We start from the raw sequence: 25,180 nt of genomic DNA, 5'->3' as shown, positions 1-25,180 counted from the left end.
GAATAATAAAGCTAGATAATTTTAGAGTATAATTAATCACCTGCAAAACCAGTCAGAAGTCTCAAAGACCATTTTAGTTAATGTGCTGCATTATTCCTTTTCTTTCAGATTCATCTGTGAGAATAGCTCCAATACTTTTTGAAACCTTCACTACACCAAGCAAGAAGAATTCTTTATCTTAAAAGACACATATAATTGAGATAAGGACCAAGAATAAAGTAATGTGTAAGATTACTTCAGTCACACTTGTGTGGCCTCATACTTCATGTACAGTCTGTAATTATATTGAAAACCCTTTGATGCAAAATGTGTAACTTTTAATTAACAACTTTTAGCATTACTTCCATTACATGTAGTAAAATAATAAGGCTGATTTTATCCCAATATAGCAGGCTGTTGGTCCACCTACAGAATAATTCTGTTGTGTTAGTGTAAAAGGAAGTCTGGGGGCACTGAAATATTAACAGATCCATGAGCTTTGAAGTTATGCTGAGAGAGAAATTCTTGAAATTATTCTAAAGAAAACAGTACTTTTGCTATATCTTTCTAATTCAGTTACACAACACCTTGTCTAAAAAGTCTATACACTGTGTTTCAATACAAAACAAACATTTTCATGATGCAGTGTGGTGAAAGAGGGGTGATTTTCACTAGTTATAACACAACACTTTATAAATCCCCTCTTAAAGAGAGTTTTTGTTTGTTTGTTTGTTTGTTTGTTTGTTTGTTTGTTTGTTTTTGTGGACATCTTAGTAGGCAGAATGCTTAATATTGGAGAAGCCACAAAGCAGGAAAATGCTAAGTATGAGCCAAGAAGTGGTATTGAAAAAGTGGGATAAACTGTGTGAAGTTCAATATTATGCTAACTTGACTTCATTTCTATCAAGTACATGAAATATTAGGAAGATCACACCTATTCAGACCATAACTCATGCACCTAATCTGATATTTATTCATGTAGTGACATGACAACATATGGACAATATAAGGACAACATATGACTTTTAAGTCAATTATGAGATTAAGTGTTGCTGAGATTTTGTGTTGCTCCCAAGGAAAAGGGTGCTTCCCAACTCAGATTTCCAAATTCACTTATCTTTTTTGTCCATGTAAGTCTGGCAACCATAATGCAGATATATGTATCTGCCATCTACCTATGTAAATAAACATTTATTATATCAAATTGTGGCATCACTATGTAGAAACTATCACAAAGTTAAGACGGAAAAATAGTAATGTTATCTACAGAACGTTCCATTAACAAAAAAGTTCAACCCAAAACAGTATGAATTGCTTCATATGTCTTCAATGAAGACATTCCTTTCTTGTTTCTTCTATATAGAATGAGATAATGAGGCAAAAGGATTTCCCAGGGCAAGGTGAAAACTGAGCATGCTTCATTCATCTTGGTAAATATTCCAAGTCATTTTCAGAAGACAGGAAAGAGGAAAAACAAAAAAGCTCTTCAAACCTTCAGTTTGTTGCTATATACTTAAAAACTGGTTGTTGCATCCCAGGTGCAGGACCTAGCACTTGGCCTTGTTGAACTTCATACAGTTGACCTCAGCCCATCGGTCCAGCCTATCCAGATCCTCCTGCAGAGCCTTCCTACCCTCAAGCTAATCAACACACGCACCTAACTTGGTGTCATCTGCAAACCTACTGAGGATGCACTTGATACCCTCATCCAGATCATCGATAAAGATAAATTGGTAGATATGAGTCTCTCCACATGCCGTACATGAGAAAAAACTGTGAAATGTAAACCTTTTTGTATGCTAAATAAAAAACAATTTTAATAAATGGTAATATGATTCCTGAAAAGCCAAAGCAATTGAAGCCTGAATAGCAATGATACTTCCTTACTTCCTACAAAAAATTCTGTGGTCAAAAAATATTTTCCTTTGAGCCTTTGGAAGTGGTCTCAATTTAAGATTCCATTTTCCTCTGGAAGATTTGTTCTGCTCTATCTACATGATTCAGTGTAACAAGTCCAATCGCTCTTCTGCCCTGTCTCTGAGCAGTAAGGGCTATGCTTGATCTCATTGCAAATGACTGTAGTGTGATTCCCCAAATACCAGAGAAAAATTTAGAGTGAACATTGCTGATAAAGTGAAAATATTTTCAATCTTATGACATTTTCAAATCCTTCAGTCTGTCACACTGAGTGGCACCACTACATTTTTACATTTATAAAATAAAGTTACTCTTTGAATGTTTGCTGCAGCCCCTGTTATATTACTGCCAGCATAAACCCAAGTAAAAGTTATTTAACACTCTTTGTATAATGACTATTATGCAAATGCAATGGAGATGGGTCAGATTCCTACCTCAGAATTAAAACAGAATAATATAATTTAAGTCAATGGAGTTATTTTGGTTTTTACTGTACAAGAGAGATGAGGAACTCCCTCAGTTCCTGCTTTAGTATCAAGTATAAAGTTTGTAGTACAAAGACACCTTTTTAAAATGTAGTGTCTTTATCCTACTTAGATTGCCAGCTTTGTCTACAGAATGAGAATGGAGGGTTCAGTGTTTTTCCCCCCGTCAGGTGAATTTCATCTTTGCATTGTGTATTTGTGTTTTAACACATCTTAATACTTAAAATATCTTAATACTCTGATAACAGTTTCACTCACACAAAACAAAGCATATAGCCAAGTAATGATGCATACATAATGTTAGGTCTTTGTCTCCATCTTACTTCATCCTGTTGCTGATTGCCTCACTGCAGATTGCCAATTAGTTTGACTCCCAGCTGTATTCAAGAAGAAAACTGGGAGTGCCTGTATAAGCCTTTGAAGTCCTTTACATTATCTGCAAATATAAAAAACTTATAAATGCAATATTTGAGAGAAAAAATAAATAAACAAAGAGGGGTGAGGGTGTGTGTGTGTGGGGGGAATACTTGTTAAACAAAAAAAACAGACAAAACAAACAAACAAACAAACAAAACTAATCTTCCCAAAGATTTAGAAATTGCTTGGGCACAACTGAAGATACTGAATAAAGAAAGTTAGAGAGACTTTTTGTCCCTTGTCCTCTCACTTCTCTTGGGTTGCTTATGACAGCAATGAAACAGATCAAAAAGCCTTTTTTTCCTCCAGTTGTTTTAAATAATTCTCTAGATTGTTAACATGTGCTGGTCACCACTGCTAATAAACTCTGAACCCACCTGGCTGAAGAGTTACAACTGAACTTGACATTTTGTCCCTTAGAGACACTCTGTCATCACACCATGATGCAAGGCAGGAATGAAAGTGCCAGGAGAGCAGTGAAAAGCCTTGAGCTGCTTGACCTGCTGGTGGAACATTTGTTTTCTTTCTTTCCTTAGCAGCAACAGTAAACAAGCAGAAACACAGGTATACTGTATTCAGACTGAAGTCTAATCATATGACTGTTAGATATTCCCCTATGGCCTGCTTTTCCTTTGACAAAACAAAACTCTCTCATCCGCTTATATATGCCACAGGCTGATGGTGTGAGTACAGTTGATGGTGTGAGTAATATTACTGATACAGCACTTCAGTAATATTAGAGCGCTGAAGGCTATTGCAGCATCCCCTGTAAATAAGAACATCTGGCAGGAATGTAGTTCCTCACAAAAGGAGTGCCCAATAACAGCTGTCACATTGTTTTTCCTTTTCTCAGGTCTCTGGGAATGAGGGAGGATCTGGGATTTTGGAAGAACCTCTTCTCTGGTATGTAACAATTAAACAAAACTAGAGCAATGGTTTAGTTATGTTGGTAAGGATCCAAAATAGCATTTCTACTTTTCTTTGCTTCGTCACTTCTTCAGCAACATTTCTTTCTGTCTGTGCTATGTTGGTTCATTTTCAAAGGATATATAGTTCTACTAATGCCATATGTACCTCATACTTTTTATCCTCTTCATTATTGTGTGTCCATTGAGTCAGAACCAACTGTTTTCATTAGCTGCTGTCATCAAGTTATAGCTAGCTTCTAGTGATCTTTCACATTTCTAACCACTCATATGTGAAGAAAGGTTGATGAAGGATTTTACAGAATGAAATAAGTAAGGGGATTTCATGCAATAAGGGATCTCTTGCATATACTCAACCTTAATCTTTGCTGTTGTTTCCTATATATAAAATATATATATATATATAAAATATCCAAAATTATTTTGACTGAAAATCCAGAACTATGTTTTCTAAATGAAAAATAAATTGACTTTTTCCTGGAATAAGTGATTCACCTTGTTAAAACAACAGTATGAATAAGAGGAAGAAATGTTACAAAATATCATATGTTTCTCCCATTCTTTGTGACACATTCCTTCCCAGCTCATTTTTTCTTTTTCATCTTCTCTTTCTATTCTTTTTCATTTTTAGGTCTTATCTTTGTTGCATGTGCTCATATCTTCACTTTTACATTTACTCCTATTATTTAAAACATAATAAAAAGCCTTCCCTACATGAAAACTGTATGATTGTATGGCTATGAATATTAGGTAGAAAATGTCATTTATAACCTATTTTTCTAATAAAAATATGAAATAACCTGAGCTGTTTTGAACTCTGAGCTGTTTTAGAGACACTGTCATGGTAAAGAGCTTCATACAATACAATACAAGATGCAAAAAGCTCCAAAACATAAAATATCTCAGATGCCTATCACAATTATATTGCTGTCTCTGGAAGTTAAAAAGTTAGTGAATTTCATAAGCTTCTACCTTAAGTGTTAAAATAACATGAATAGAAGTACATAATAGGCACATTTTTCACAAATATTATCCACATAAACTACCTACCTACCATAATGCATATGAAAATACAGGCTAGCGTAAAATATCCTTGGACTCAAAAGGTATGACCTCTGGATACAAAAAAAATAATAATAATAATAAAAAAAATCAAACATATACAAACATTCATCACTCATATTTTACCAGGTAAAGAATGACTCAGAGAACTGTTATGACTCCATCTGTTTCAACAGGAGTGAACAGAGCAGAAGAAGATGACTGTGAAGAAATCCTAATTGTACAGCTTGGACAGTTCTTAAAACTTTCTGGATGAATGAGAATGGCATCCAATTTTCATTCTGAAAGGACTACAAGTAAATTAACAGAAGCAGAGCCTTGCTATGCTCTCAAAAACAGATGCTGTTTTTCCAGGGCTACTCTTTAACACATACTGTCTGAGGAATAGGCTTTTCAGTAAAAAAAGTTTATACACTTTGACAGAAATCTCCAAACATCTTCCATCCAGTTACAACAGATGGCAGTTCAAAAGACAGAGGACATCTGTGTATGACTCATCAGACTTTGCAAAAGATTATGAGAATTTGAGATAGAGCTTGCAACAGATTTGGTTCCTCCTAGGTGAGAATGGAGTCACCTCCATATGGCAAAAGGTCTAAAGATGATGCAAATTTGCAAAGTAATGTTTGTTGTTGATCAAGAAGTTACTGTAGAGGTAATATAAAGGTCTTGAGGGAAAAGTTACAAGATGTGGACGTGTAATGCTTTCAGACAGAATGTTTTGCTCCTATAATTTTTTTTTTTTCCAGAACATTCCTCCATTTTATTTTGTAAAAGGAAAAGGCAGAGCCAGGAAAACAGCTAAAAGAACATTCTTTACCAAAAGTCTCGTTTTTAGTGAAAGAACTAAAGTTTATGAACTAAACTATTGTTGCTGGAGTTGTAAAACTCCAGTGATTCAATGATAATGATTGTCTCAGCTTTTTCTTCTCTATTGAAACATCATTGACAGTTGAAAAATATCATTTTGTACCATGCTAAAATAACTTTGATGTCTTTGTTGTGAAAGATGTCAAGAAATTTCCCACAATCAACAATGATTTTTATATCTTCACAGCTGGTCTCACAATATAGTCGAACTTATTTACTGAAGTTATTACTCTTTGATGTATGTACACAAGGCCATGTAAGAGAATGATGCTAAATAATAGTGATTGGAAGTTTACCCTCAAAATCTCTCCACAAATGTCCCAACAGGTTTAAGATATGACCTTAAATAAGCGGGACAGTTATTGGTTGACCACAACAAAATTGACAGAACAACTTTTTATAGATGGAAACAATATAGTGTTGATTTATAGAATGGCCTGATATTTATGTCATGACCTATAAGATCCGAAAATTTGCAAGTGTTTATCATAAACAAAGTAAATAATGTTGATTTTCTAAACTATATTATGACATGCAATCAAGGAAATAATAAACTAAAGGTTTTACACCAGCAGTTCAATTCTGTTGTCTAAATATATGCTACTCTGATCCAGGGCAATCGCTGCATCCTCCAGCAGTTGCTGCAGATGAGCATAGGCTCCTCTGAGTCTATTCTGGCACTGTGAAAATAGTTCACATAGCACATGGGATTTCAAATAAATAAATACCTACAATTAGGTAACTGAACTAACCCTTGAGAGTGGGATTCAGTTTCTAAACAAGATATCTAAGTGCCTGCACATCAACTGGGTGTTTGAACTCATGCTTTAATCAGTACAGTTACTCAATACTGCTCATGGAGTAACTCATCTCACTCAAAGTAGATGCCTAAAGGCATGACCTATGCCAAGGCTCCAAAAGCTCTGTATTTGAAAAATCTGATGGAAGACCTATAGAAAAACCCTAATATTCTGGAACAGTACCTCAAAGCCAGGCAGGATACATCAGTGCATGAAATGGTGCTAGGTATTTAAACCTAGGTGGCTCTACTCTATATATCTTAGCTGACAGTGACAGAAGAGAAGGCACTGAGATCACACATTGACACCTAATAGTGTATCTATCAACTCTAGCAACATTGGAGCAGTAGTTTGGCTTTAATCTTCAAGCTACTCTCATTTTCAGTGCATTGGTTCAGTTCATAAAACAGTCCCACCTTGAATATGTACATGAGGAACCAAGCCAAAGGATAGGGCATTCACAGAACATCAATCCATATGTACTACAGGCACCTTCAATCCACAACTCCAGTCAAAGTCTTTGTCAAAATAAACCCATAAAGTGACAAAGACTACAGATAGATGACTGTCAACAATTGAATGTCTCAATCTTCTGAGCTACTCCTGTTATGACAAATTGCTTGCTAATATAAATGTAGCCTAAATGTAGACGTATTAATCTCATATTTACCCTTCCCATGGAATTCTGCCTCTTTTAAGCAAAACTTATACCAAAGCCTAGCCAATATGCAAATTTACATTGCAAGGGAGCTCTTAACTGTCTTCTTAAATAAATAAATAAACAAAAATAAATAAATAAATGAAACCCGTCTTTCCTGGATGACTTCAATATTCTTTCCTCAAAATGCTGGGTGATAGAGGCCCAAATGACAATTAATTTCTTAGTCCAGTTTCTACTGTGATGACAAGGACAATTGCAAAATAAATGTTTTCCATGTTTTTTACTTTTGACAAAAGCATCGAGAACATTATAGTTGTGTTTATAGCTCTCACCATCCATAAGAAATGGAAGTCTTTTCTATCTAGATCTAACAGAAGCACTTAAGGAGAAAGCACAGATAGAAAGGTTGGCTGTGGTACTTTCTCCTATAAATGCGAGTAAAACTGAAATTCTCACCCTGTATCTAGATTAAATTATTTCTTATCTGTCTGTCCCAGTCAAGGGATGAGCAAAAACTGGGAGATTCAAAGGCTGATTCTAGCTGATGGTCTCATTCATAAAGAATGTCTGAACTTACATCTTTGAAATGAATAGGAAGAATATTTTATGAGGACAGGCTTTCTGGAAAGATTTCCATCTGGAATTGAAATCCCTCAGAATGGAAGTTTTTACTGAATGTATATAGAAATAAATATATGTATATATATATAATTTCCACACTCACACACATATACACACATATAAAGGAGGCTGTAGCGAGGTGGGGGTTGGTCTGTTCTCCCACGTGCCTGGTGACAGGATGAGGGGGAATGGGCTAAAATTGCACCAAGGGAGTTTTAGGTTGGATGTTAGGAAGAACTTCTTTACCAAAAGGGTTGTTAGACATTGGAACGGGCTGCCCAGGGAAGTGGTGGAGTCACTATCCCTGGAAGTCTTTAAAAGATGTTTAGATGTTGAACTTAGTGATATGGTTTAGTGGAGGTTATGGTTAGTGTTAGGTCAGAGGTTGGACTAGATGATCTTGAGGTCTCTTCCAACCTAGAAATTCTGTGATTCTGTGATCTACTTGTAACATTGATCTGAAGATATATTTAGTTTTGCTTTGTTTTCTGGCTCAGGTTATTTGCATATTGTACAGTAGTAAAAACATCCCATCACAGAAATTTTAATGAAACAGTCTTGGAGTGCAATATATCTTAGGAAAAAAAAAAATAATAAAAAAATTCCAAGGACAGATATCCCTGTTATTGATTAATACCATCTATTTTTGAATTATATAAGTATATATCTGTTATAAATATTATTCTGTTATTTGGTTGTTGACTGATTTTTTAATTGTTATAAAGGAGAACAAATAATACTTCCTACCCCGGCATTTTAAAGGAGGAAAGAGCAAGTGTGAAGTTGTGAGCTTTGAATAACTTTACTGCTTCTCTTTCCTTTGCAATAAAACTATCTTCTGTAATAGACTATTATATACAAACTTTCAAGACAAGTGTTTTTATGAAAATTCAGCAGCAGAAAATAGCTATAGATTGCAGTTCCCTTGGGAAGAAAAGATGATAGGAAATTCCTTTGAATCTTGGCAGCACAATAGACTACAGCATTTTGTATCTACAAATAATGGGGAGAAATTACTGCAAAAAGCAACCCAGCATTAGATGAGTAGAAAATTGAAAGAATCGATCAGAACTGTTTCTGTCTTGATGTTCCAAAATAAATGCAAGCAATAAATATCCTATTTTCAAATTATTTCAGGATAATGGATGCATCTTAGCTGCACTAACACAAGAAAATTAACTATTCAGTATAAACACTGTCAGTTGCACAGAATTACAATAGCGTAGTAGGATAAAAGGCTCATAGGAACTTATACTAACTAGGAGGTATTTTATAGCAAGGTCTGAAGAAAAATAAAAACACAAAACAACAAACAAACAAACACAACAATCTACATTAGATAATACTAAGAACTGGACAACAGATAAAGTCTGGGCTGGTGAAATCTGTTATCCCATTCCTGTTGAAATAGCACACTTTTCCATTCTAAGGTTGCTGTTATGTCCTCAGATGATCAATCACATTGTGGATCAGAGTCCCAGTTATTGTCCTAACACATCATCATGTCATATTTGTAATGTTATGTTCAAAATATTGTTTACGGGGAAAGAGGAAGTACTCCTCTTTTATATGTGTATTTACACTTTTCTCTGTCTTTGCTTGCAGCACCAGGCCACATCTATGTACAATATCTATCACATACATTATAATATATATATTTTTTTTCATTCTGTTACCCCTAAAACCAGTTTTGTCCATCTGGAGATTTGGATGATATTTTAAATTGAATACTGATGAGTTGTTGTAGCATGGGGTCTCCAGTGTCAGCCTGTGTCCCATCTCCTACTATGTCGTGCCTGTACTTCCCTGCACTACACCCTGTGCCTCCAATTCTCAAGGCCTCTGCTCACTTACCTGTATTTCTGTACTGTACATCAGTGTGTTGGTCATAAATATCTCATTCTACCTAGAACAACTGGCTGCTACTGCTATGTATCTAAAACTATAGAAGTACCACACAAAGATAAACAAAGGTAAAACAAACTAGCAACAAACACTTTAAGGAGTAGAGACATTGCTGTCACAGCTACATGTAGTCAAACAAAACTGTGGACCACTTTATAAGTGCATACTTAAAATATAATTATCTAATTTTAAAAGTATGTAATAGATGCATGACAGAAAACAATATCAATAACAAAATGCAGGGAATTGTTTAATTATCTGAAAAAAGGAAAACATGTCAAGTATTCTTCAAATATAAGTTACCAGGCAGTGGAAATATTTTATTCATTGTTCAGTGACTGTATACAGTATAATTCCTGCTCTTGGAAAATAGTCCTAAAAAGGAATCCAAATCTATCATTAAACTTACGTTAGGAAGAACATAGGATGGACCTGTCCTGGAGTTCACTAACTGAAACAAACAAGCAAACAAACTAATAATAATAATAATAATAATAATAATAATAATAATAATAATAATAATCTCCTTGTGTATGCATGCATGTGTAAATATATACATATGTATAATAGAACACCTGTTGAGAGACCCCAAATAGGACTTTGGGATACTTGGAATACATGGGAAGGGAATATTTTGCAGTGAGTGACTTTTCCATTTCATGATATTAAATACAAAGATTTTAGGACATAGATATGAAAAGATTTTGTGCCAGAGAGTTATTTTGATCTCAGCAAAAGGAGTTGGTTCAGGAGTGAGAAATCATCCTCACATAATGATAAGTAGAACTGACTTAATCTTCCTTATGATTGTCTGTTCTCTTCTTTGTGTTTGTAGAGAATTAACACTGGAAAAGACTTATATCCGGACCTGAAGGGCCTAAGTGGGCTCAGCTTCTGGCTTTACTCCTGAATGAGATTTGGTCAGTGTGCTTCAGCCATGAGAAGGATCTGGGAAAGAAAATATGGAAGGAAGGAAGGATGCTGAAGAAAAGGGTGGGTATAGTGGAAGAGCAGAGGAAAAATTTGTGTCTGCTGCCATTACAGAGAAACTAGAAATTAAGTGGAAATTTGTTCTATCAAATTTGAATGAAACAAAGAAAATGTGGAAGCAAAAATCACTGTAAAGCAGAAAGGAAGCAGGAAAATTAATAAGAGGTTCACAGGGATATAGTGAGTTTATGTGTCAAGGTTTTGGTAGCAGGAGCTTGTAGAGGTGGCTTCTATGAGAAGAATCCAGAAGCTGCCCTATTTAGATAAGGGCAAGTTTCAGCTGGGCAAGTTTCTGAGGAAAGAGGAAATTACAAATACAAATATTGTCAATCTGTGACCCTGCAGATCATTCAAGAAATACTGGAGACTTGCACCAGAAATGTTGATTTATTTACTTTATGTCTCTTCAAACAATGTACCTCAGATAAAGATGATGGGTCTTGGAGAACAGAGACATTCACAGAGTTCCTACTGAAATTTGAAGATTAACTCCCAGGAATGATTCTCTGGTACAGTCAATACTGTTCTTTGCCCTGCAACCCCTTCCCTACAGATTTGAAAAGGAGGGTAAATTTTTATTGTTCAAAAGAGGAAATTTTTGAGATATGAGCATTTTGGAAAAATAGGTGTCACAATACTACATTATTAAGTGTTTAGGAAGTATATGCAGATCATGCCAAAAACAAACAATAAATTCAATGGAGTCTTATGTTGTCAAAATTCACAGATGAGATTATGTGAACAGTAGTTGTTTTTTATAACCTCGTGTGTTACCTGAAATAGAGAACTTTTCCAACAGATTTTCTGAGTATAGTAATCATTCTACAGGAAAGGATTTGGGGAAATAAGTGAAAATGCTTGTGAAATCTGTAAAAGACCTGAAATATTCTGTATTTCATAGACTCACAGAATGGCTGAGATTGGAACAGACCTCTGGGATCATCTGGTCCAATCTCCCTGCTCAAGCAGGGCTATCTAAAGCAGGTTGCCCAGAACTGCTCTTATTGGAAATCATAATAGATAGCAGCAATGCCTCAAATGAAAAGCAACTATATTAAGAAAAACAGCATAATATATGCTTTTGCCTTAAGCAGAACATATCCTTCTAATAGTCTACAAAGTTTAGATTGCTGGGTGAGAGGAGTGAATTTTTTTATACTATATCTGATTTGATGACATAAATGAGAATCCCACCACTTTTCTTAGTTAAGGTAACCCAGAAATGTGATTTGCAATTTCTTGGTACACAGATTCTTCTAATTGTGGGGTGAGAAACAGAATTAATAAGGACTGACATTTTCCCCAAACAAAATGTATTGCAATTTTCATATGCATTAAAGATATTTTAGGAATAACATGAAGATTGCAGAGGTTGAGGTTGCTCTCATGGTGAAGAAATAGGCAATCTTATGAAAACAGTGTGAAAGAGGTAATGGTGCTGCCTGCTCGTTACAGAAGACCAATATAATGCTGAGAGTAAAGATGGATGATTCATCTTACAGCCCGGAGGTTTTTCTAAAGTAGCTTCAAAACAAAAAATGAGAATTTAGTCACTATAATTTCCAGGAGAAGGTAGCGATGTGAACATACAGGGTAAGAAAGAAAACACTTTACCAACAGTACCCAACATGTCAAGGAATTTCAACAATACTGATTGATTGCTTCATTTTTTTTTTCATAGGAATCCTTGGCTGAACTTGCTATCTGAAATAAAGAAATTGTCTCTGGCACCTGTGTTTCACTTATAATGATAGTTTAAATTGCAAGAAAGCTTCTGACAACAGTAATTTTCCTTTCTGAAAAGGATTAGGGCTTTGAGAAACAAGTCCAACTGATGTTGAATCTATGACAGAATATCTTCAAATACACATTCAGTCATATCTGTTAATTATTACAAGCACAGACACTGTCAACCTGTGACCCTGCAGATCATTCAAGAAGTGCTGGAGACTTTCACCAGAAATGTTGATTTATTCACTTCATGTGTCTTCAAACAATGCAGAAGATGACATATGGTTTCTTGTTAACCATTAAACAGCATCACAGCCTTTCTTGGTAAATCCCTGTAAAATAAGGGATACAATTCCATATATAATTTTCTTCCAAGCAGGTCACAAAAACAATAAGAAAATGATTTTAGCAGAGAGAAATCTGAAATCCAGGATATACATAACCTCAACAATGCTGGAGCATGATCTAGCAGAATACAGAGACCACAAGTTTTATACCAGAATTGGAGAACTTTGTTCAGAATAACAATGGAAAACATCTTTCTGTCCATGCTGAGTCTCTTTAATTATACGAAATAGTAAGACAAACCACAGATCATTTTTCTATAAGGGAGCAGAATATAAAAAATTAGTAATATTGATACTAAGAAGCTGTGTACAGAAGAGTATTATATACCTGAAAAAATACCCTTACAAATTCATACAAGTGAAATATCATTGCAAAAAAAACTATAGATTCCTTCTCTGAAGAGATGTAATGAAGAATCAGATACTCAGGGAATCGAATGCTCTACAGGAATTGCCTGAACAAAATTCTGGAGGAAGAAAAATGTCAGTTTTCTTCATCCCCTGATGCATAAGAAAGACCATTGGAGACCCATGGTATTTCTACAGAAGCCTTTCTATAGAAGTTTTTATTCTGCTATGCTAGCAGCTTTATTATGGAGGCACTGAATTTACTATTATATTATCACAAACATTGATTGGAAGTACCGTCAGAGTACTGGTGGATGGAATTGTGTCCTTCAAAAACATATTCTTTCAGTCTCCCACCCAGCAGTGCATGTGGCAAGAAAGATTTTACAGTGACAGGAGTAGTTTCAGAAGAGCAAAATTTTAAGAAATGGTTACTGATTGTGAGTTGGACATTATACTGATAATAATCATAAGAGAAGGAGATTTACCAGAAGGTGGCATATGGCTTGGGTATGTGTTTCAAGGTCATTTCTGCCTCAGAAGGCAATAGATTATAATTCATAAAGAAATGTAGAATATAGACTATATTACCGTATAATATAGTCTATATGTAGAATAGACTATAGTCTATATGTAGAATATAGACTATATTACCGATAGAGAAGGAAAACCTGCAACAGTGCTGAAAAAGTGCTGATAGGTATTGACAATATTAATGTTTTTGATAATCCTATTCTCCTATTCTCTTTCTGCTTTCAGAAAGAGCAAGTCTTTAAGAAATGGAAATGAAAAAAAAAAAAAGGCAAGTCCACATGCATATAGACTGTGGCTCTTGTCCCACAAAATCCAATTGTAGCAGATATGTGTTGGTTCATGGGGAAGGAAGACCATATATATCTGTTACTACCCAGGTTTTTCAAAAGAGCAAAGAAGATAAGAAAGAATTTTCTGTTAATTTAATACCTTACCAAAAGCAATGTAGAAGATCTATTTGTAGTGCAACTAATGAAACTGGTCTTTTCTGTAAAGATTAATTGAGGACAGGCTCTGGTACATAAAGAAGAGTAGCATCAGAGTTCCTCACATCTATGGAATGAAAAAAAAATCTGCCAGAGAAAAATGAGATAAACTCTGTTGTAGTAATAAGCTATCTCTTATGAAAGGAAGAATACAAAGAAAATTTTATTGATTTGATTCCCAGAATTATATCAACAATATTTTGGTGCAATAATAAGACTGAAGATGAGATGCACTTGAAAAAAAAAAAAAATAAAAAAAAAAAATTAAAAAATCTTACTTTCTATAAAGCATGAGACAACTCAAAAAGTTAATGACTGTGCTTATTCAGAAATAGGAGGAAAAAAGGTTCTGAAGATACAGCAAGTTCATATTTTCCTGTAAAGCATGCAAACAGCTTCAGACTGCAAATGGAAACCAATTGGTCTTCCTTTCCTGGCTATTTGTACAACAAATGGAGACATAATGACCTTCAAACAAAACAATGTTTAAGACTTCTGACCTTTCTGTTTTAAAACTTGAGGACTGGAATTTTCTGTAAAACATGAATTAAACTCTTTTAATATTTTTTCTTCCAAAGACCATTCGGGGGGTGTCCACACTGAAAAATATGTGGAAGGATACCCACCTGTAACTGGGAACCAAAGAGGTATTTGTCTGCATACAAAATGAAAGCAGCATCTGGCCATCATTTTGCAAGATTTGTGATGGGCTCAAATATCTGAGATAAATGTGTAATTTCATAGTGTAAAATGTCTGCATCCAATTTTGTCTCCCTTGAACTCCTTTGTAGGAAATAGAAATTGCCTACAAAGAAATGGTCACTCTTAGGATGACAGTTGTCTGACTAACCTCAGGATTTAATTTATCTTGTCCTAGGTGTGTGATCTGTTCTACATAATCTGCAGACTTTTAAAGGTCATGTACTTGTACAGAAATATGGTTGTCCCTCATGACCACCTACCTCCTTTTGAGGCTTCAGGAGACACCAAAGGTAAATGGTAGGAATATATAGATAAGTTTTTAAAAATTAATATTTTAACTGAACTTTTTTCCTGCAACATAGGGGATGTGGCTGCAAATGCAGTTGCTTCCCATCAGATAGGCAGGCAGATTTCCTTCATTCATAGGCAGTGCCAGGCTGTTGAGAAGTATCAGCAAAGCCAGGCACACACTTGGGTGACTCCTTGACATGAATCAATTGAGTGGAAGGCATACATTACAATTGCAATGGGTCTACTCTGGGGTCAGTCCAGGAACTGTGAAACAAGATTGATTTCCTACAGAATATGTACAGGGTGACACCCTGCCTCCCTTAGAGCTCTGAGAGCTGAAAAGTTCTTATACCAAAGCAAACACAGAGAGTTTGAGAGCCTCCAGCTTTCTGCTTAAAATTAACAAAGCAGTGTTCTGGAATGATCTGGAAAAGTGATATGGGACTTCAATCCAGTGTCAGACATTGGTCTTATAAGGACTTACATGTCCTTGTCTCTTTGGTCTGGTTGATGGTAGCAGCTTTTGTGGCATAAGTTCCTAGAGAAGTCTTCTGAGTCTTGGTTTTGAGATACATGGAGGGGCATATGGGGAAACAACTGACTTCTGTGACTGGAAGAATGGTTACAGTAGCTTGGAACTGAGTTTAGCAAGTGCTCTCTCCTAGAGGTGAAAAGGTGGTATATTTGTATTGTGACTGATAAGAACATTAAATCAAATTGTTGAGATTTCTTTGGAGGAGAGAGGCCAAGTGAGCAAAGAGGACTCCTCTGTCAGCTGTGACAGTGATAGAGATGAAGGTTTAAGGGAAATTCAGAAAATATTTGACACAAAGTAGCCATTTAGTACATATCTAGGAGACAAGTCTGGGTAACTCTAACATAAATTATCAGAAGCACAAGGCCATAGGGCAGGATTTCCATATCCTAAAATGCACAGCGAGAATTAAAAAATATCTGAAAAGACCGGGCATGTCTCACTATCTGTGTTGAGTGCACAGAAGGGTTATAATTGGAAGAAGAAATATATAACAGCATTGTTGTCTCTTCAATTCTATTTTACACATCAAGGAAGATTTGAATAACACTGCTTTTAAGGAAAACCAAATTTTGAAAAGAACATAGCAAATTTATGTCAAATTGGTGACAAGCTATAAGTCCAAATACACTACTCCTGACAACAGATATTTGAAAATGCAAAGAGATGTCAGACTATGATTATCCAAGTTTTTCAAAAGAGGCTGCAAATACAAGAACTACTCATTGATATGTTATACCAGTGGAAGAAATATAAACCTTGGATAAAGGGCAGCTTCAACAAATAGAACACTGTAACAAAATAAAATATTACCCATCTGTCCTAGTACTGCTTCTTTTGAAAAATGAAAGAATAGCTTTGATCCATAGAGAAATACCTATAGGGTGTGGGCTTTTCTTATTGTGGGTTAAAAAAAAAAAAAAAAAGATGTCCGCAACACATGCTGTACCAGATGGAAAACAGTGATATGAACATATTTGGAAAGAAACTTGGTGGTGGCATGTCAAGACATTTGGTTTTATTGCTTGAGCGTAAAGATCTCTATCATACCAGCCTAGAAGCTTTGACTGACATTATTTTCACAGATGTTTTTGAATGAACTTCTACCTCCCAGGAAGTAAAAATAGATATTTCTCTTTAACATTTTCAATTGACCTACATTTATATTGCATGAGCCAAGAAGTTACTGATTGCATAACTAGTTTATGTTTTAAGACTCCTTTGATTACCTTAGAAGGGAATACTACTACTGTTCTCCAGAAAGCTTGTCTTATGATGGAGAAATTCTGGAGCATGAAAGCTAGTGACAAAAGAAAAGGAGTTAATAGTAAAGACAAGGACAATAGGATGAAATTTTTGCTCTTGCAGGAATCTGTTTTCCTGAAAGAGTTATATATAATTTTCTACAAACTCTGAAACCTTTAACAGATACAACAGCTATATCAAACAGAATATGGGGAAAGAAAGACAAAAATAAACACATATATCTGTGTGGCATGTGTGAAGATTTCACTACAACATAGTGATATGAAACAGTAGCTTTTCTTCCATCTCCACAAATCTCTTGAACTAGACTTTAAAAATGAATAACCCTTGATACCTGTATAACATGTAAAAAGAAGCTGCATTACGCCTTCATGACACTGAAAAAAGAAAACACAAACAATCTTTTTGAAGACAAATATGTATTTGAAAATTTAATTCCTATGCCTCGCGACTTTGTGATGATTGCCTGGAATCCTCATACTGTAAAACGGGATGTGAATAATATTTGTTTATTCTATTATTTATTTATTCTAAAGACAGACGTTCAACTGTACTGATTGCATTATATACCAAAATTCATCATACACCACAGCAGAAGCTCAGATTTAGGCAAATAAATAAACAAATAAATAAAATAGACCACTCATGAAGCATTATTATAAAAATGACTACACCTTGAAAAGCTGCACATAAACAAGTGTGCTAGGTGATCATTATCACCTCATCAGAAAAAAAAATCTAATTTTTGGTGTAAGGATACATCAAATCAACAGAGCTGAGAAAGGGACACAGACATTCCAGTTTTTGCACATATTTCAACAACACTAACAACCTGGTAGAAAAGGAATATGATGACAAAAATATTCTGTCCTACTTCCCATAAGCTATTCAACTGCCTTCTATGAACCAAGTCAAAGCCAAAATGAGAAAGTAATAAAAGAACACATTTTTTTCATAAAAATACACTCATCAGGATAGCAGGATATTCAGCTTAATTACTAAGCTATAAACTTGACTATTGAATGAGAGTAGCAAACATGTTTGACTTTACTCCTATTTTCAGGGAAAAAAAAAAAAAAAAAGAGAGAGAGAGAGATCTTCATTTTGACACCTGTTTCTCATCTACAGAGATACCATATGTTTCAAGAAAAATATATGCAATATAATCACTATTTGAAAAGGACTTTGAGAAATGACTGATATAATTTACTGAGCTTATGAAGGACTGCATCTCCGATCCATCTCCAGTGACAGCCATTTTAGGAGGACAATATAAATGCTTGATTAACTAAATCATTGAAAAAATAAACAAGAACAGCTACATCCTGTTTTCATAAGTCACAGGAGGCAGTGGAGAATGCAGAGGAAGGTCTGTGCCTGAAGCAGCAGGAGAGATGGCCATAAATTCTTCCAGGGGTATTCCTTAAGGGAAAACCAAAGGGGAAATAATAGGCTCAGTAATGTAGTAATGCCGCAGGATGTCCATTACAACCTTTCCTACGCCCTCTACCCAAACCATGGACTTATGAAAATCCCAACCATATGTGGGTATGTGGCCACTGCTGAGCACATGACATACATCAGTAAAGGAAAATCAGATTTGAGATACATTCTTTGCTTGATAATGGCTAGAAATTGATCTGACAAAACCAACCAAAAAGCTCATAGTTTTAGATTTTTCCACAGTTTTAAGGTTTCCCTTGGGGAATTAAAAAGACTACGAGAAACAAACATCTATCTGCAGAAATCAAGCTAATATCTTGGAACTCATCCATGAGCAAACAGCTCCACCTGTTATTGAATGACAGACACAGGGCAGGCTGAAGGTGTAAGGATTATTATGTCATTCTGCAGCAGAAACAAATCAAAGAGACAACTTGGTTGTACTTCCCAAGATATAAGGAAAGGGAAAGATTCCTCTAAACATACTGAAAACATAAAAAGAGAACTAACCTGCATGTAAGGCATTTAACTTTATAGCACAAGTATAAAGTTCTGGAACCATGAAGATTACTGACTAGCTATTCAGCCATAAAACCCTGTACGTCATTTTCTCCCTCCTCACAGAAAAAAAAAAAAAAAAAAAAAAGACACTTTCTTTAGAGAGCAACAGCAACAGAACATGTGTTGGGAGATAACAGCATAAGAAAAGGCTTGATAAAGAATCTAGCTTGAAGAAGTGATGGCAGGTTCCTGTCGACTGTATGAAAGGTCTAGTCTTAAATCCTGATAATCACCATTCCAAAGAAAGATTAAGTGAGTTTGTGACTTCCAGATTGCATATAGGAGACTAAGAACAGAAACTAAATGGTTTAGCTTGAGGAAAAAAAATGTTATTTCAATGCTTGCAGGAATGGAAGTATAGATACACACAATAGGTAAGGAAGTGAACACATTCTGTCTTTGTTCTTGTCCTTAGTGTCCTTAGACAAAGCTCTGTCTGTAACAGGGGAGAAACTTATTTCAACCATTTTAAATAAAATTGCTCCTTGGACAAAATTCCTGACCTGTGTGGAAAGAGTTCATCATAAAAAAGAACACTTTGCAACTTTGTGTATCCAGAAAAAAACAGGTAGTAGCTCTAGCTTGTGCTAGTCCTTTAGTAATACAGACTTCATCCAGTAAAGAATTGAATGCAAATGCTTTTGTGCGCAATTGCTGCATTTCACATAATACTGCAAAATGAAATTGTTACCAGAACAGTCACCAAAAAGTAGGAACAATGCTGAAATTTCAGAAAATTTATCAACACCACAGCCCATCAACCACACAAGAAACATCAGGGTATGCCCATTAATACAGTAACAGTGTAAATGGCATCATATGCAACATATCCAACCTTTTTTATACAGATAGTTGATATATTATGGGCATTGCACTATGAGTTGCAAAACAATTCTGACCCACATATTTTAAAAAGTCTGAAGAAATGGAAATGCTTTGCTATATAACTCATTCTTGGTTAAACTGATCAGGGATCAGATGTCTGCTGAGACTTTTGTAACCTTTTTTAGAGCTTTGATCTATAGCACATGATCATCTTTGCTCAGAGCATAAGTGGAAAGAATAACGAGAATTTTTAAAGCTTTTCTGAAAAATGATGAAGGCATGCACACACTTTTATTAGCATATCACCTGATTTTTTTCCCTGTGGTCCACACAGTTTCTCTAGCAGCATTCTTAGGGAGACAATAACTTGCATTCAATTTTGAAGCAAGTTTTCTTTAAACAGCCTTTCACACCAAAAGGGGCAGAAATAAATCAATAAAGAACAATGTATATTATCATCCTGTACAGGAAATGGGTTAGTGAAGCTCCAAGCAAATAGGTTTCCAAAAGTTCAGTGTTTGATGCACATTGCTTTGACTTCAGAGACAGGAATTTTCATGTCTGCCTGAAATGTTGTATATCATAAAAGGAGTTTTTAGTTTAGACCATATTACAATGAAATAAAATGAGACACTGAGAAATATTTCTCTCTTTATTCCATAAGTAATGTAAAAATCCCTCAGTTGGACTGCTGGTCTATTTATAAATACAATGGTCCAGAAAGGAATTTGTCAACACCAAATAGCTACAATTGCCTATTACCTTTATAATCTCTACTTTAAAAATTCTTCTTTTATTTAATTTTTCTTCTTTCTTTTTTTATTTTTTTTGCTAATACCAGGGAAAAGAAATTACATGTTACGCTAAGTTTTATATTTAGGAAATAAACAACAACAAGAAGAAAAAAATATATATGTATATATGTCTTTGAGGATTTACTCATTAAAAAAACTTGACCTGTAAATGCATGTTCTAACCCTGTAGGTCATGGGTTCATTTTGCCTGTAATGAAAAAGATAGTAGTTATTACATGTGTAAAGAATTACTCCTTACATTTGCTAGTTTTGATTAATATGTAACAATTAGAACCTCACAGTCACCTGTTTTTCCATTCAATCACTTTTCATGGTATCCATTCAAAATATGTACTCTCAGAAAAGAAAGAAAATATACCACAGAATTGTTCTGGTTTATTAAACATTTTCCAGTGAAAATGGGAAACCAAAGAAAACTCAGTTTTCTTGTCTCAATATTTCTTGCTTTGCAAATTTATTTATTTATTTATTGCTATTGCCAGGATTCTTGTTATACAGATTTTTAATCCAGTTGTAAGTAGTTTCCATCAACAGAAACAAATGGAGAATTATACAACTGGTAATGAAAATAGATGCTAAGAGACTGTTATAAAGCATATATAGAAGTTTTCAAATGAAAAGTAAAAACCTTTCAACATCTGGGTCGAATTCAGGGCCATTTAACAGTGACTGAGAGTTATTACACTCTTATAGTTGCTCCCTGGCCTGTGGGAAATGAACTGACTTGCAGACAGAGATCCCATATACAAAAATGACATTCTTTGCTCTATAAATGTTCTGAAAATTCACTTAGTGCTAACCCCAGTCATCAAATATTGCAAACAGTATCTGATGCCCCTAGAAACTTTAGCAACTAGGGAAAAGCTTTTTAAAATACCTACAAATTGACTGACGAGGCAGTGCTGTGTAAAGAAATCTCAGAGCAGCAGAGCTTCGGTTCATGGATTGTATTTCTGTCTGTACAAGAATGTGCCATGCAATGAGCTCCAAACCAGTCTACAGAGAGGTAGGCATGCAAGTAGGCTCTCCTCCAGTGACAGCTGTCGTGAGATTTTGACAGTAGAGGCTTGAATTTATAAGACTTTATTTTTTATGAAAGAGATTTTTAAAAGCAAGGTCCAAACTTTATTCCCTTCATCCCAGATACAATTTGCAGACAGAAATTATCTGGTTTTGACCAGGAAAATTTTCAAACTATTAAACCGCCATTGCCTGCAACACATATTTAAACTGCCAAACTCTCTAAACCTTGCTGTTCTTGGAAGGACTGAGCAGTTTTAAACAGACAAAGGAACTGTGAATGTGTATCATTAAGCCTGTCTGTATGCTTCACCAGCAAGTTGATTGCAGAAACAACTGCAGAATGCAGCAAGTGGCATCCCGAGCCTCTGCTGTGTAAACAAGGCCTGTTTAGGTTCAGTTGTTCTTGTCACTGGTTCTCAGGTAGTCCTCATCTTGCAAGACGAAATTATGAGTTTTCCAAATCCTATCGCAGCCAAGAGCAATATTCAGAGAGGTTCTATCAAGCACTTCCTGCTTCAGTTGCAAGAGAAAATTAGACTGTAATAATCCACACCCCAAGGAACAAGCATGACTGATATACTTCAGTATTATCCTTTCCAAATGGAAAAGTTGAAAATGAAAGTTCCTATGGATTTGGAAATTTTCCCTCCATTAGAAGGTTGAAGAAAATCGTCCAAAGCTTTCAGTCATAGCCCAAAAGAATTTGAGGCCATTACAGCTTTGTTTGTTTGTTTGTTTGTTTTATTAATAAAATAAAATATGATGTTTCTACTGTCTTATCTTAATTTTGCTTCACAAATACTATTTTTTACAAATATTTAATGCTGTCATGTAGAATACATAACAAAGCTAAAATGGATAAAGACAAGGTTTTAATAGTTAAATGAGAGTAAAAAAAAAAAAAAAAATTATTAGCTTTCACCATGAAAACTATTCTATATATTATCACAGATATCACCAGATATTTTCTATCTTCATGTCACTGAATTTGTCAGCATGAGAAGCAGAACAGAAGGATGCTGAACTTTTGGGTAGACCTGTGCGGTGTCAAGAGTTGGACTTGATGATCCTTAAGGGTCCCTTCCAACTCAGGATATTCTATGATTCTATGATTCTATGCTCACATTTATGAAGAACCAAAGTTAAAATCAACTGTTACACTATTATAAACACTCCAGTCATTGGTAATTGAAAACCAACCTGTATGATAGTAGCTCTGTGAAACTGATTGCATATCTCTGCTGTGTTTACGCAGCATTTAAATACATAAGATCTATTCAACTTTTATATCAAATAGTTCTTCGGAGTAGAGACACCGAGAAAATGAGTCATATTAAATGTGTTGCTGAACCAAATCGGGTAAAGAACTCAACAACTGAAACAGATGAAAAAGCTAAGAGGAGCTCATGTCAGAACTTCAACAGGGATGTATTTGACAAGATGAAAACACTCTTCTGTAGAACTATATAATCTTCACTGGATGTGGCACTCTTAATATACTATTTTAAGGACATTTTCGTGTGTTTTATTATTATATTATTATTATTATTACTATTATTATTTATTCCCTGCAATGCACTTCAAAAAGTTCTGCTTCAAGAATACACACCTGAAAAGTCCCAAGGAGTGCACTGTTCACCATGGAGTGAAAGTCAGTTATCTATACTATTATCAAGATTCCTAATTGGAAGACCAGAGTAGGAAGCCTCAAGAACATCAATATAAGTATCTAAACCAGTATTGTTTATCTACTATCTATTATCTATTGTTTATCTATTATATTATATATATATATAATATATTATATTATAATAGATATTATATTATCTATTACCTATATTATCTATTGTTTATCTATTATCTATTATCTATTATCTATCTTATTTTGTTTATCTATTTATTTTATTTATTTTTACTTTCTTAAGTAAATAAATAAATAAATGTGCAATACCAAAATAAATAAAAAAATAAAGCTTTGGGGCTTTGTACACTGCATAAATGAACATATAAAAAGAAAGTGCTATAGTAATTATAGGTGCGTTTCCTAACAGTTGTATCTAAGTGATGCACTGTAAATCCAGACTTTAAATATTTACATATTAAAGAACATATAACAGAACATGTTTGATAAGTTCCACTCTTTTTTTTTTTCCACCAAAACCATTGCTGATTTTCAAATGCATGCCAAGATCCTTTAAAAAGACAGCAAGAAATATATTTCTTCTCTAAGTCCTAAGAAATAATTTATTCTACTAATACCCCTTAATAAGATCACAGAATCAGAATGATTGAGGCTAGAATGGGCCTCCAGAGGACATCTAGTCCAACTCCTGCTCAGGCAGGGACACCCAGAGCAGGTTGCCCAGGACCACATTGAAAATGCTTTCGAAGGTCTCCAAGGAGGGGGACTCCACAGCCTCTTTGGGCAACCTGTGCCAGTAAAGAAGTTCTTCCTGATGTTTAGGCAGAATGTTTAAACAGAATCTCCTGTGTTTCCATTTGTGTCCATTGCTTCTTGCCCTGTCACTGAACTTCACTGCACCTGGCTCCATCTTCTTCACACCCTCCCTTCGTGTATTTATATGTATTTATAAGGTCACTCTTAAGCCTCTTCTTCTCAAGGCTGAACAGTCCCAACTCTCTCAGCCTCTCCTCATAGGAGATGTCTGGTCCCTTGATTACCTTGGTGGCCCTTTTTTGGACAGTCTCCAGTATACCCAGGTCTCTCTTGTACTGGGACACTCAGAACTGGGCACACTACTCCAGGTATGACCTCATCAGCCCTGGATATAGGGGAAGGATCACCTCCCTCTGCCTGCTGGCAATACTTTCTTAATGCAGCCCTGGATACCATAGACCTTTTTTGTGCACTGCCCTGAAATGCTGTATATTGTCCAAATCAATCATTTTAATGAACAGAGGACAGTGAAGGGATCTCTTCCAGATCAGTGCACATTGGTATTATGAACAGAAGAGATTTCTGCATACTTTTAAGTTCAGAAAATGGCCAGGATGGACAGAGTACAGTGAGAACAAGAAACAATGTAGGACTCAACTCCCTGCCGTGCCCAACTTAATTACTCTACACTGGATTCAAAATAAAGTTAAGATGGATTTACAAACCTTCTTGATATAAGCTGGAAAGTCCTTGATTACTTTAAAACTATACTGTTCTTATAAATCTTAATAAAATAAGGTGTCATAGCACAATGGCTGAAGAATACTGCCAAGGCAGAGTCTGTAAGGAGATGGAATAAATTTTGCCTGGCTTTTTTTTTTTTTTTAAATGCCCTATCTGACTTCATGAAAATGCTTCATCTCCAACAAAACTTAACTTACTAGTAACATACTTAATAATTGCTTTATTTGCAAGGAAAATTCTGTTTTTCAACAGCTAAACACACCGCATGTTGTCACAAGTTTCCAATCAAATCTAAATCTAAATGTCTTTTAAAGACCTCCAGGGATGATGACTCAACCACTTCCCTGGGCAGCCTATTCCAATGCCTAACAACCCTTTCAGTAAAGTTCTTCTTAATATCCAACCTAAACCTCCCCTAGCACAAATTTAGCCCATTTTTTCTCACTTAGTTTAAGTTTTCAGAAAAGTTTGGGTCTGTTTAAACTTCATACAGTTCTTA

At 35.0% G+C, this 25,180-nt stretch overlaps 1 long non-coding RNA gene across 2 annotated transcripts; it reads left to right on the top strand.

Annotated features, from left to right (window-relative positions):
* The first annotated feature begins 3,210 nt into the window (after positions 1-3,210).
* LOC311430065 lies at positions 3,211-6,216 on the top strand. 2 transcript variants are annotated; one of them, XR_014688531.1, is made up of 3 exons: positions 3,211-3,362; positions 3,652-3,701; positions 4,963-6,216. It is a non-coding gene; the product is annotated as an uncharacterized lncRNA (long non-coding RNA). The 2 variants fall into 2 exon arrangements; XR_014688532.1 differs by lacking the exon at positions 3,211-3,362 and adding an exon at positions 3,509-3,566.
* The last annotated feature ends 18,964 nt before the right edge of the window (positions 6,217-25,180 follow it).

The sequence above is a fragment of the Aythya ferina genome, assembly GCF_964211825.1.
Source record: "Aythya ferina genome assembly, chromosome: 1".
Classification (NCBI taxonomy): Eukaryota; Metazoa; Chordata; class Aves; order Anseriformes; family Anatidae; genus Aythya; species Aythya ferina.
Note: the sequence above shows the minus strand (reverse complement) of the source record. Positions and strands in the feature narration are given on the sequence as shown.